The 15,200-nt window shown below is 37.2% G+C and overlaps 1 pseudogene; it reads right to left on the reverse strand.

The window, feature by feature from the left end:
- Window positions 1–492: 492 nt before the first annotated feature.
- LOC124099006 (NOP protein chaperone 1-like) lies at window positions 493–1,127 on the reverse strand (annotated as a pseudogene).
- Between the last annotated feature and the right edge of the window lie 14,073 nt (window positions 1,128–15,200).

Below are 15,200 nucleotides of genomic sequence, written 5' to 3' on the forward strand. Positions count from 1 at the left end.
TTAGGAGGGCTTTTTTTTGGTAACAAATAACAATTTCAGCCAAACACAAACAGTTGAGCTTCAGCCAATCACAGTTCAACCAATCAGAACTTGTCTAAATAAGGCAAATGCCTCATTGTAACCAATCAAATTATTTCTGCATTTATTTCCATGTCTGCCCTCACTACAAAGTGGAGTTCTCTAAAACTCCTTTTCATTCTGAGTGTTGCCCAACTTATAAATTGTTCTTTGTTCAAATAAACCATTAACTTTGCCTAAAGTGTTCCTTTTAAACATCTCCAAATAAGGTAAATGCTTCACTGTAGCCAATCAAATAATTTCTTTACTTTATTTCCATGTTGGCCATCACTAGACTGGAACTTTGTGGATCTCTTCGTTTCTCTTTTGAGTAGTACCCTATTCATGAACTGCTCTTGGCACAAACAAACCATTAACTTTGTCTAAAGTTTTTCCTTTGACACATAAGAGCACCGTAGGCTCCAGAAATTCCAACTAGCCAGTGAACCACCTTTGTTTCACAGAATTAGCAGATATATACCACCTGTTTCCTTTCAGATCAATTTCTTTATTTTCTTTCGTTCTTTCTTCCATTATTTCTTTCCTCGCTGAACTATCCAAAACTTAAATATCGCCTTTTACACGTTCTGAATTAGAAAGCTTAATATTATCTATGCTAACCAAGGGAAATGCTGCCCTCTTCATCCTCAGATTCTGAACTGTCCTCTGAATTCTCTTGTGAACTCTCTTCTGAACTGTCCATTTCTTTTGAATCTGAGTGACCCACCTCAGATAAGGCCATGTCCTTTTGTATAACTTTTCCTAGAGTCCCAACAATATTTCCAACACTGAAATGACCAGGTGGAGCAACTGCCATTTCTTTTCTTGGTTTTTCATTCCCCTGGGCCATCTTGGGGAGAAAGGTCTGAACTTGGTCTAAGGATGGACTCCTCTCTATCCAAACTGTGGAAATAGGTTTGGAGTTGATGAGGAACCTGTCCCACACACCTCCTCAGCCATCACTGTCCACTGTCAGCAGCTCGTTGGACACTGAGACCCCATAAGCAGCCCCAGGTGAAGGATGAACATCTTGAGTTGGGGCCTGCAGAAGGCTTGCCATGAACCTCCATGCTTTCCCAGCCAGCATCCGAGTGTAACCTTTCTTCTATCATTTGCATCTTAAAAGTCCCCCAGTGGCCCATGCGTCTGAGGCTTGGTCTCCAGCCCATGGCACCATGGGAGGTGGTAGAACTTTAATAGGTGGGGTCTACTGGGAGGTCTTCAGATCATTGGGAGTATGCCCTTGAAGGGGATAAAGCGACCCCAGCCCTTTCCTCTTCCTCTCACTTTCTGGCCATGGAGTAAAAGGCTTTGCTTCACCACATGCTATCTACATAATGTGCTGCTGTGGGTCCAAAGCAACAGGGCAACCCAGAATGAACTACAATCTCTAAAACTTCAATTCAAGATAAAATTTTCTCTTTATAAGTTGAATATCTCAGTTACTTGTTACAGTAACAGAAAAGCTGACTAACACACCCTGTTTAGCAACTTTTGCTGTACCCAGAGTTATAGATGATTTTTTTTTGCTTAATTTTACATGTCTGTCAACAATTTATCACCAAACTCCCTAACATGATTGAGACTCTTCTACAAAATTAGTTCAAACACATTAAATATTCTATCGACGTAGCTTTCTTCTTGAAGATATCCCTCCTGGAATCCTCCAGTCTCTTGTTGCAACAGTTCTGCTCTCCAACTGCTCAGCAGCTGTGATCACAGGGTGATCTTCCATTTCTAGAATCCCAGAGTCCTCTTTGCTTCCCTAGTTCTTTAACATCCCTGCTTCATGGAAGTATAAACCGCTCTCTTTCTTGGCTTATTCTGTTTAATTTGCTGAAGAAGATGTTCCAGGGAAATCCCAACAAAGCTTAGGAGAAATGTTTGGAGACCTTAAGTGTCTGATAGAGTCTTCCTTCTAACCTTACATTAACAGGTTTCCTCATGATAGAATTCAAAACTGAACACTGTTTTCCCTCCGAAGCCTGAGGGCATTGCTTCACTGTTCTCCAGCTCTTACTGTTGAAGTGCCAGTCAGGTTCCTGATGTCTATTCTCATATCATGAACATAGATTTTTGGTGGGCAGAGGAATTGTCCACTGGTGAGCTTCACTCTTGCAATAGAGTGGCCATTTTCTTGGAGTTTCCCAAGTTCTTTTCCTAGGTCTTTCTCAGGGTTTGATCAACTTACCCAAAATGAACCTTCCCATCTCCTACCTGGGGAAAATAAACCTAGCCATACCTACCTCTGGCTCAATTTCTCCAGGAATGAAAATTCACACCTTCTGCCACTGTAGGAGAAAGAAAATAATTTTCTTGCATGAGGCAAAGGAGGGGAGCACTGGGTCTAATTGCTATTTATATTAAGTTTTCAAACCCATCCCTGCTTTCAGATTGAACTATTCTAACTTCGGAGATATCTGATGCCTTCATTTTTTAATCTTGCAGAAATTAAGAGTTCAAATTGGTCTGTTTCTGGCTTCATCCTTTGGCTAGCTTTTAAATCTGCTTTCTTTGGTCTAGAAATTTTAAATATTATTCAATCTTCTGCTCTACAACTTCCAAAATTTTCATGCCATCTCTTGTCTGCTCTTCACTTATTTCCTGTTATCTTTGTCCTGTGGTTTCTTTTTTAAAATTCCTTTAAACAGTAATTTGTGAGGGAGTAGATAAAAGTGTCTATGTTTAATCCATTCTGTTTAAAAAAATTTTTTTGGTTTTGTTTTATCATAGGGCTTCTCCATTTCTTTGTTGAAATCTGAGAAGGAAATTGTCTTTCTCTGTTTTCCACTGTTGTAACAAGATACTTGAGGATGAGAACTTAACAAGAAAAGAGGTTTATTCATCTCACAGTTTGGAAATTAGAAAGTCCAAACAGTATGGTGCTGGCTGGGGCAAGACACCTCACCCCACTGCATCACATCATGGAGGATGGCATCATGTTGGCAGCATGTATGAGAGAAAGAGTGAGAAATTACATGGTGAGACAAGAGGCCACAGAGAAACTTGGGGGTCAAACTTTTATAGCATCCCACTCTTATGAGTACCAACTGGGGTACCACAAAAATTATGTTAACCCCTACCAAAAGTAGCATCCAGAATGACCTAACTACCTCCCACTAGTCTCCTCCTCTTGGTGGTCCCACCACCTCAACACTGCCATGTTGAGGATCAAGGCTGTAACTCATGCACCCTTGGAGGACAAACCATAGGAAAATACTGCACCATATTTTTATATGAGACGACTTTGCAGCTATAACAACCAAGCCCTCAATTTCATTAGCTTACCATGTAATAAAGATCTGTTTCTTATAACACATATTGCTAGTTGCATTCTGGTCTTCTCATTCAAGAGCTCAGGTAAAGAACAGCTTTGACCTAGAACATGTTATTTTTTGTGGTGGATGTCAGAGCAAGAGGAATAGTAGACTATTCCAAGCCATCTTGAGAGGCAGTTTTTGATAGTTCACATTAGACCAAGGCTTATCACACACAAAGCCCAAGGGTCCAGGGACAACAGATGCCTACATATTCCCAGAAGACATGTCCCCATCACATGGCAATGGGCAGGGATAAGTGACTCCCTTATAAAGTTGTGGGGAGTAGATAATTGAAACAAGAGTATAATCTACTAACATATTGTGAACTTGTTTGGGCATAAAACCCCTTTTTACAACATTGCTAGAATTTTGTGGAATTCATGTTCCAGGGAACATGATTTGAAGAACAATATTTTCTGTGTGTACCAAGAAGGTAAAGTGATATTAAAGGTAAAGTCTCAGAATTTGAAAGTCAAATTTCATTTCAAATAATGGTTTTATTACTTGCTTCATTGTGTGATGAGAAAGTTAATTTCTTGGGGGCTCTTTCATTATTTGAAAAATGGATATAATAAAACCGACTTTTCACCTTGGATGTCAGAATGAGATATAAGTATTAAAGGGAGATAATGTATCCCCCTCTCTACTAGGTCATTAGAAAATATTTGTTTGAATAAATGAATGAGTATATGAATGAGTTAATGACCAAAAGGAAAGATTTTTATCTAAAGTGCTATAATGACTCAGTTCAGTTGAATTTGGGTTAGCGCTTTCATTCTGAGTTTATGATGTCTTGAAGAATTATTTGAGTAACCTGTTGATGAATCACAGTAATTAGATTATTTAATATTCTGAAAGCTTTAAACATAGTCCCATCTCTAGAAACCTTTGCACTGTGCTTCTTGCCAAGTTTATATCTTAAACTTGAATCTTCAAGTGGAATATAAGTACGAACTTCTCCCCTACATGACCAGAAGTATATGTGCCTAAACGAATCCCCAGATATCAGGAGACAGGAATTTCCTGTGTGGCTGAGTTGCATTGTTGGCAAAGGTCCTCAGCTATATGCTGAGATATTTAGAAGCTATTTCTTCACTTTTGAGCCATGTTGTGAAATAGTTGTACCGGTTTGGGTTTATTTTACTGAAAGTTGTAAATAATAAATTTCATCCCATGAAGAGATAGCTTTAGACCAGATGTGATGATAGTGCACACCTGTAATCCCAGAAACTAGGCAGTTGGGGCAGGAGAATCTCAATTTCAAGGGCAACTCTGACAACTTAGTGAGCCCCTGTCTCAAAATATAAAATAAAAAGGGCTGGGGATGGAGTTCAGTGTTAAAGTGTCCCCGGGTTCAATCCCCAGTATTACAAAAGAAAAAAAAAATGGTTTTGGAAAAATTCACTCTGAACTCCAAATACAAAGTTATGCCACAGGGACTGGGGTTGTGGCTTAGTGGTAGAGCGGTTGCCTAGCATGTGTGAGGCACTGGGTTTGATCCTCAGCACCATATAAATAAATTAATAAGAGTATTGTGTCCATCTACAACTAAAAATAAAATAAAGTTGTGCCATAATATATCATCTAAAAAATCACCAAAATGCCAGTGTGGAAATGGGATTCCCCTCATAATATTGTTAATATAGTTAAGAAATGCACTTTTATATTCTCAAAGTTTTTCAAATGCCCAAGGTTGAAATGATGGACCAACAGTGAGACGTTGTGTTGGAGGAAAATGTTGCACTTCACAAACAGTCATGAGTACCTGGTTAAGAACACTCAATTTGTTTCCTTCCAGACCAAACAGAATTCTGTGCTCTTCATGGCTTTTGAGAAGTTTATTAAACAGCCCCACCTTCATCCAGATACCCCATATGCTTATTTACATCACAAGGTCTGCTAGGGTTCTTTTGAATCAATCACATTAATTTTCATATCATGAAATGTTCTTTAGTTTTTGCTTTTCAAAAAAAAAAAAAAACCTCAATTGTGTTCATGAGTTAAAATGTCCTTTGATGGGGCAAATAAAGAGATAATAGGAGTTTGATGAAGAATTTGTGTGTTGCAGCATAATTATTCTGGCCTCATTCCATAATTCATTGAGGCATGCCACCCAGAAATTCAAAAGGATTGGGAAACACTCATGTTAAATCACACATTTCTTGGTATCTGTACAAAATAGTTTCCTCCACCTTAACTGGTTTCAAATAGGAAAAATATATATATAAATGAGGTTTGCCCTTAAAAGTATTTCAAGGGGCTGGGGTTGTGGCTCAGTGGTGGAGCGCTTGCCTGGCATGTGGGGGGGGGGGGGGGGCTGGGTTTGATCCTCAGCACCATAAATAAATAAATAATCCACTGACAACTAAAAAATATTTTAAAAATAGTATTTCAGAATGTTTCATCTCGCTTCACAGGGGGAAAAATCACAGTAAAAGAAAAATAGGTACAGAATTCAATACCAAAGAATTCTTCCACAAATTTGCCTCTGAGAGCTTTTCTGTAATGTAAGAACACATAGCAGAGTGATCTAATAAATTAAAAGAGCAATGGACTGGCTTTCTGGAAAATAATAAATGTGGGCAACTTCAGACTTTAAGAGCACAGGAAGGTGTTTTTCAGGGAAAGCTGTCCAATATACTAAAGGAGATGTTTTAGGAAAATCAGGCAGATTTGGAACAATTTTCAAAGCTGGAAGAGTACAGTCAATTGAAAGCTTTAGGTCATTCTTTAGTGTGCATTTGAAGACTCCACCCTCCTGTCATAAGCTGTCTGGCTCATCCTTCACAGGAACATTTTCATCAAGTGAAAAAAAAAATAATCTGGGTTTACATCAAAGCAAAGAGGCTAAGAAGACATCCGTGGGAAATCAAGGCTTATAGCCTTTATTTCATCAGAGGACCTCAAATACTTTGTCTCTGTGATCTTTGTTCATTTTTTCCCCAAGTTTTTGCATGGATTGAGATAATAAATAGAAAATAGCTATGCCACTTGGTTCATGCTTGACATAATATCTGATGACCATGGAAAAGTGAATATTTGCTAGAATAAACATAGAATTATAATGCTAGGTTTTGTTTTATGATAAACCTGTTTCCATTACAGTACTTGATTTCCCTCCACTTCTTTGAGATAAGTCCATTAAAGGCTAAAACTTGCAGGTGTACATGTTCAATGTCTATCATAGAGGATTCTCTCAATGCCATTTATGTTTGAAGTCCTTAGGAGAAAATCACCCAGTGCTTCTTATGATGCCCATGCAAATGTCTTAGAGAGAGCTGTGTGAAGATTATAAACATTAAATCTACCTCCTGAAAATGACCTAAGTGTGTTCATCAACTGATGAATAAATAAAGAAAACAGTATACATACACAATAGAATATGATTCAGCCATTAAAAAAGAATTGTATTCTATCACTTGTGACAACATGGATGAAACTGGAGATCTTGGTGCTAAATAAAATAAGTCAGGCTCTAAAAGACAAGTAATGCAAGGTCTTATTCATAAGCGGCATCAAAAAAAGTTGGTCTTAAGGACATTGAGAGTTGAAGGATGGTTGTCAGAGGTGGGAAGAGTGGAGATAGGGAGGAATGGGGAGAAGCTGGTCCAGGGATATTAAATTATAGTTTAAAAAGGAGAGAGAAATTTTCATGTGCCACGACACAGCGCATTAACTATAGATAATAAAAATGTGTTGCATATTTCAAAAAGCCAGAAGAAAGGATTTTGAAGATTTTTACCACAAAGAAATGATGTGTGTTTGAGGAGGCAGATCCATTTAATCAGATTTAAGCATTATATGGGGTACTCATATATTTTATCATCACATGGTACTCCATAATTTTGTTCAATTTCTATGTTTTCAACTATCAGTTAAACAAAAACAATTTAATTTTTTTCTTTATTAAATTATTTATTTATTCGAATTTGTTGTACATGATGGCAGAATGCAATTCATTTCATATTACATATACAGCACAATTTTTCAAGTCATTGAACAATTTAAATTTTAAGGGGGAAAATATTCTCCCCTGTGAAAGAACGCTTTGGATCAGAAGTTTTATTCAAATTTGGGCTTATGTAACATTTGCTTTTAAGATATATCTCAAGTTTTCCAGGTCTTTTCTTAGACCTTGTGTCCAAAACCTTAACAAAGGAATATTCTTTGGAGGTATGCTTTGAATTTGTACTTCGCAAATAATTCAGCACAAGGAGCGCATTCTCTAAAGGGCAGAAATGTGACAACTTGTTCAAGACCTCTGGGGCTGAAAAATAAGACTGAGAAATTCAACTGATGCTGAGGTGTCCCATCACAAAAATGATCTATTATTCAGAACCAATGTTGCAAAAATGATACTAACCACTAATGAATCTGGACTGCCTTTTCAATGATTTGCTTTTCACTAATAAGCTGTATCAAGTCAAGATAACAGTATTGTCCAGAAGAAACAAAGTTGGTAGGATTTAAATAGCAACACATGCATGCCATGAGAGATGGGCAACTGTGGCTTCCTGTTTCCTCCAGGAATGTCTGATGTAAAAAAATTCTAATGCCAGAACAGAACAGCTGGAATATGAGCATGAGAGTTTTAAATTTCAGGCTCAGGCCTGTACTAGTAAACTGGGGTAGAGGCAGCCTTCTCTATTATACTTCTCTGTATATTTTATATTGAATGACCAGACAAGGATTAGAAGACAGCAGTTACGATGGAGACCATGCACATGAAAACCAAGGGAAGTTGATAATGATGGTTCCACAGATGTAATAACTTGAACATATTTCTCTTTCTTTAGAATAAGTGGCCATGAAGGAATCAGAAAATGTGGAAAGGCCATGATTGTGCAAAAATTTATGGTAGGAAAACAAACATCAGAGTATTTTACTTTGGGTCCAAAAATCATATTTAGTTCCAGAAACTAACTAGGATGAATGAATTTCTGGAGTTTGTTCATAGACGATTACAAAGGCCATGAGCCTGAGATAAGGTAGGAAGTGGAGATGGAAACTAGAATTAAGACAAATAATTACAGATAGGACATGAAAGATGCAAGTGCCAGGAAATGCTAGCCAGGTCTCAGTCTGCGTATGCTGAGTGACTGTCTACTGCACAAAAGAGAAAGTAACGTGGTACCTAAGAGAGTAAGCAGAGACCTCCCAGTGGCACTTGGTTCAGACGTCATTATCAGAGAAGCTCCACAATCTGCATTTGCACTGCTGCCTTTTCATCAAAGGGACCCAACTCACTACATTTTGAGGTGTGGGCACATGCTGCTCTAATCCCTGATCCTTGATCTATAGATCAAATAAACTCTGAGAACCCATCAATATGTATTGGTCCAGGTGTCCCTGCATGAGCTGGAGCATCTGTATGCAGGCTGGGCACCAGGTAGGTGGACAACATCTGTGAAGTCATTTGCTGTATTCATTTGCTGTTGCTGCCATGAACAACCTCCATTCATCTTCAAACAACCCCCTTCCTCTTCTCAGAATTTCTATAAGCAGAAGTTGCAGAACACCAGGGCTCAATTGGGTTCCATTCAGAATTTGGCATGGTGTGTTAACACCCGTGTCAGCAGGGCTGTCTACCAAGCCACCATTTTCTTAATGGCTGTGGCCTGGGCCATTCCCAGCCATTAGGGCTGCTCATACTCCAGTGCGCATGGTATTCTTCCTCCATAGTCAAAGCCAGCAGACCTGGGTCAAGTCCTCCTCATGCTGTCACATCTCTTCTGCTGGCACATCTATCTGATACTTTTGCTTTCCTTTTCCACTTTTAAGGACCCCACCGCCCCCATTATGTGCAATTACATAAGGCCCACAGGATAATCTATTTCATGCTGTGCAACCTTCATCTCATTGGCAAAGCCTCTTGCCGTGTGGTTAACATATATTCAAGGACTCCTGGGATAGAGCATGCATATTTTTGGAAGGCTTTTATTTGGCCTTCCATGCCCTGCTTTGAAACCTTCAAATACAGGTGTTCCATAGCTGTGTAAAGGGATAGGAAGCCACTGCCATTTTTAAATTCTTTCCTGTGGGTAACCAAGAATGAGAAAGCACCCTCTTGGAGTGCTATTTGTTGCCCCTAAAATATAGGGCTGTTTTTCTTGTGAAGCGCTTTATACGCATCCTGTCAGGAAAGATGCAAAACCCCGAGTGACTGCCTTCTACTCAAATTCCCGTATCTCTTTGCAATAAACCTCCAATAATTCTGCACCTACTTATAATTTGAATCTAGCAAGCCCAATAGTTTAACTGATGCAGCATAGAAGGTGATATCTGAGCTGGATCTTAAAAAGAAGAGTATTTTTTGAGGTGTAGGAGAGCATTATCAAGTCCCTATAAATATTAGGAAATATGCCAGTTATTTACACAAAAGTGATTTCATGTGTTCCTTGTAATAGTCCTATAAGATAGATACCATATTGCTACTGAGGAAAATGAGGTTGAGAGAGACCAGGTTCAGATAGATCCCATTACAAATTACAGCACCAAAACGGAAATATTGGCTCTAAAACCAGTGCCCTGCCCATTTTGAGCTGGAACGAATGGAAAAAGAAAAGGAAATCATTATTGCAGAAATATAGCAAGTTTGTACAAAGACATGTAAATGATAGGATTTATTTTACTTTTAACAAAGGAAGAAAGGAGAAAAGATGGACCCTAGAGAGCTGGACTTGACAAGAGCATAAACTATAGAATAGGAAAACCCAGCAATGGCTTTAAGTCTTGGTGTAGCCTGTGGATACATGGAAAATTTTAAATAAACACAAGGCTCAGAAAAGCCAAGTGTAAGATTTCTTGCAAAACATGTAAAGATTCCAAAATTCCAGCCAGGCCAGAAATTCCAACCAGGCCAGAAATTCCACAGGCCCACACCACCACCTTTTGTTTTTGTTTTCCTTTCTAGTATTCTTAGTGTGATCTGGAATGTGTGGAGTTTGGGAAGGGACCTCATCTCCCTGTTGTCTCCCTTTAGGAGCCGAGAATAAATCTAACATTCAAAATCTGTTTATAATGAATGAACATATGTAGAAACTCCAGAACAATCTTTTGGTCAGATTTCTCCAAAGAAACAGAACTAATAACATCCGGTGTGTGTGTGTGTGTGTGTGTGTGTGTGTGTGTGATTTCTCCAGAGAAATAGAACTAATAACATCTGGGTATATGTATGTGTGTGTGTGTAAAAATTCATCGTTAGGAATTGGCTAATGCGATTGTGAAGGTGGCAAGTCCATTATCTGTGGGGTAGGCCAACATGCTGGAGACCCAGAAAGAATCTAAGCTTCATTTTAAGTGGGAAGGCCAACTGTGACTGTCACAGAATTCCCTCTTGCTCCAGGGAGGTCAGCCTTTTCATCTATTCAGGCCCTCAGATGATTGGGTGAGGCCCATCTACAGGATGGGGACAATCTTCTTTAAAGTCTACCAACTCAATGTAAATCTCACCAAAGAGCACTTTCCTAGAAACACTTTCCTAGAATAATGCTTAACCCCATACTGCAGCCCAGCCAAGTTGACAGGTAAAACCAACCACCACAAACAAGTCTGCAATTATTAACTTCAAGGATTTCCTGGGGGGTGTTTGGTAAAGTGACTGGAGCTCATAAAATCCAATTAAACTTTTGAAATGCCTTGTAGCAGAGACATATCATGGCCTATTTCTAATTGGCTAATTCAATACAAATCATAAAATTCTATAAATCTTGGCTACAATTAGGAAAAGCTCTGGAGTCTATATGATTCAATTTTTATTTAGTAATAGTAATGATCCTGTTAGAAAATAGAGGACAAGATGTATAAGACCAAAAGCTAAAGAAAACTGTGCTTTCTGATGACAGAGAGAAATACAAAGGAAAAAAAAAATTCAATTGCTTGAACAGATGTGAACAGTTCTTCATCTGCCTCTCTCTTTGTGTACACACACACAAACACCTGAAAATTTTACAGAATTCCCTTAAATGTGTGTGTGTGTGTGTGCGCGCGCGCTCATATATGTATACATCATACCTGGGAATATTTATGTATTTAAATAAACAGACGTTTACATGTGTAAATTTAAACATTTGTTTTTTAAATATCTCAAGTAAAATCATCCTTACATTTGATGCTAAAATTTTTCAAAGATTTCTTATTGAGGTTAGACATCTCTTTTTTAAAATATGTCTTCTATCTATCAAAACTATTACTTTTTTTTAAAGAGAGAGAGAGAATTTTTTAATATTTATGTTTTAGTTTTTGGCGGACACAACATCTTTGTTTGTATGTGGTGCTGAGGATTGAACCCGGGCAGCACGCTTACCAGGCAAGCACGCTACTGCTTGAGCTACATCCCCAGCCCCATTACTTTTTTTAATGGAGGTAACAAGAAAGAGATAAAACAGACAAATTTTTAAATTTATTTTTTAATTGACAAGTGAAAACTGTATATATGATTTTTCATTTATGGGGTATGTTACACTTTGATCTATGTATACCTTGTGGAATAGCTACAATATTTAACACATGCATTACCTTTCATACTTTTCTTTTTCTAATGGTAAAAATACTTAAAATCTGTTACCAATTTTCAAGTATACAATATATTGTTATTAAATACAGTCACCATGATGTGCAATAGAGCTCTTGAATTTATTCCTTGTCTAACTAAAATTTTGTTTTCTTTGACCAACATCTCTACTTTAAAGCAATTTTTTAAACAAATATAAAATTATATTTTTGAGGATATGATTGTAGAACTGAAAACACCTCAAGCAAATCTAATTGAAAAATTACTAGAAATAATGAACAATTTCTGTAAGTTGGTTGAATTAAAAATGAACATGTAATCAATAGCCTTAACTGTATATAAACAACCACCACCTATAAAAAAGAAAATGGAAAGAAAAAAATCTTATTTATAAGAGTGACCATAAGCAAACAAACAAAAATTACTAGAATTAAACTTAAGTTATAAGTTAGGTCAATAAGAATTAAGTAAAAGAAGACTTAAATAAAAGGCAAGTCCTATGCCATTTTGAGATAAGAAGACAGTAATTATAAAAATAACAATTCTGCCTGGCGTCAGCAGCTCAGAAGGCTAAAGCAGGAGGATCACAAATCCAAAGCCAACCTCAGCAAAAGCGAGTTGCCAAGCAACTCAGTGAGACCTTGTCTCTAAATAAAATACAAAATAGGGCTGGGGATGTGGTCGGGTGCCCCTAAGTTCAATCCCTGGTACCAAAAAAACCCAAATATATATATATAAAATTTCTGTCTAAATTAAACTATAAATTGTATTTCTTCCCACTATAAAATAAGAATCAAAAACTTTTAACTAATTTTAAAATCTGTAAAAAGAAGTCTGTGTGTGCATAACTACAAAAGAAAAATCGGGGGACTGATGTTAAAATATGTTTAAAGCAAGGAGTTTGTATGTAACTCAGTGGTAAAGGGCTTGTCTGTCATTTATGAGGTCTCAGGTTCAATCCCCAGTGCTGCAAAAAATAATAAAAGAGGAAATAAATTATATTTTAAGACAAATAATTTTTTAAATAATGTAAACAGAAAAAAGAGTTTAACAGAAGAAAATACAGATATCAGGAATTATTTTAAAACACACTTGAATTTACAATATGATAAAGAAGGCTGTATATGCGGGTTGGGAATGATTCATCAATTAATAGAGTTTTGTAACTGGATAACATGCTGGATAAATGAAATTCATTTTTTGCTCCAAAAGTTCCAGATAAATCCAACAATCTTTTTTTTTTTTTTTTTTTCAGGGCTGAGGACTACACTTAGGGCCCTGTGCATGTTAGGCAAACACTCCGCCACTGAGCTAAATCTCCAACCCCCTAACATTAAATTTTTTAAAAAAGAAATTTTTTAAAACATAGGAAGGAAACATGGGTGAATTCATTTATTTAACATTACAACTGACTGAATCAAAAAAGACGAAAATTGAGGAAAGAGTTCAAAGCATGGGTCTAAAACAAAAGCCCAATTTTCTTAATATCCAAAGAACTACAGATCAAGAAAAAAAGAATTAATAATTATATTAAAAATTGGGCAAAGTTCTTGTCCAAATAGTCCTCAGAAAACTGCAACTTTAAATTCAAGGGGAGAACATTTTTTTGGGGGGTGGGGTTTGTTGTTGTTGTTATTGTTGTTTTTTGGCGGTTTTCTTGGTGGTGCTGGGGATTGAACCCAGGGCCTACACGCTACCAACTGAGCTATATCCCCAGCCCCCCAAGGGGAGGACATTTGTTGCTTATCAAAATAACGTAGATCAGACTTTGATGAACCACTGCATGTGGAGGAAGTAGGAAACAACCCAAAGGTGTTGCTGCTTGGAATGCATGTTGGTACACATCTACAGAGGTTAATCTGAAAATGCCTTATAAATCACAAAATGGGACATCACTTTGACTCAGCATTTCTGTTACTTGGTGCTTATTATTCACATAGTCCCTTACATGTGCAAAAAGACATAGTCAAAGAATATTTATTAAAGCACTGCTTGTATTGGCAAAATGTTTGAAAATAACATAAATGTACCTTAATAATATTTGTTAAATCAGCTACAGTCCATCCACACAATAAAACACTAATGTTTTATATTTACTAAAATGACTAATTTCTAAAACATAAGATAAGTGAAGAAAACAAGGTCCAGAGAAGCATGTGCAATATAATATCATGTGTGCAAATTATAGGGGCAGCAGGATATGTCTGGTGGAGACACAGTGTCCATAGATGATGCTCAGTCACTGGGCACAGTGATGAGAAACCAGGGATGATGTTTTATATGGGGAGAAAACTTACCTTATATAAGTACATTATGTTGTACTTTTAAAAACTTTGCACTGTGAATGATTCTTTAAGTGAATAAATGAATTCAACCTTGTTGGAAATGTTATGAGCAGTTAATTCGCAACATCAAATTATAAAATAAACATTATAACAATAGGAGCTAACTATAATAATATTCCACATACTGTTCATAGCATTCTTGGATAACTAAAGGCTTCGTATACAAACGCTTCATGTGTGGGTGTGTGTGTCTCTGTGAGTGTGTGTGTGTTTTATATAGGAAAATTTAAAAAGAAATGGTCCAAGAGTATTGGAAATGGATTAAACATATGTATATGTTAAATAACAGAAATGAGAATAGAAATAAAGGGGGAAACCCCTATTTTCTACCTTTAAGCTACTGCAAACGATAGAATAAATTAACCTAAGATAATAAGAAAGATAAAAATAATGAGCTATACAGATTAAAATAACTTGGGCTGGCACAACTAACAGTCAAAGATTATCGTAGAGAAATGTTTCAGAGGAAAAAAGGTAATTAAAGTCTTGACCCTCTCTGACTTTTAAGGCCTTAATGACTCCCCAGTAAAGGGCAAACTCTTCGGTTGCACCAGTTCTCAGCCCCCCAACTACCAGCACACTTAGTTAGATGGGAAGGTTCTCTTCCAACCTAGCACCTCACATGGATGAGCAGCTGTCAAAAATCCAGAAACCCAGCCACAGGTACCACAAGGACTGTCCGGCTATGGGAGGGGAAGAAGTTCTATTCACAGTGTACAAGATGCCTCACAAAGCATGGGAGGTCATCAAGAACGTCTCTTTACAATTCCCAAGATGCAAGAAAATAAGAACTGACCAAGGAGATTCTGACATGTAATGCCCATCAGAAGAAAGTTGTACACCATACTAGCTTATTTCTATAGATAATTAGATCTAAGATTTGTAAGATGGTCAATCAAAAAGAACTTCTAAAAATAATGTTTTCAAATGTCCACTTTTTTCTTCCTCCACATTGATTTATCCATT

The sequence above is a fragment of the Marmota monax genome, unplaced genomic scaffold (genome assembly GCF_021218885.2).
Source record: "Marmota monax isolate L192 unplaced genomic scaffold, Marmota_monax_Labrador192_F-V1.1 WCK01_AAM20220418_F8-fsc00011, whole genome shotgun sequence".
Lineage (NCBI taxonomy): Eukaryota > Metazoa > Chordata > Mammalia > Rodentia > Sciuridae > Marmota > Marmota monax.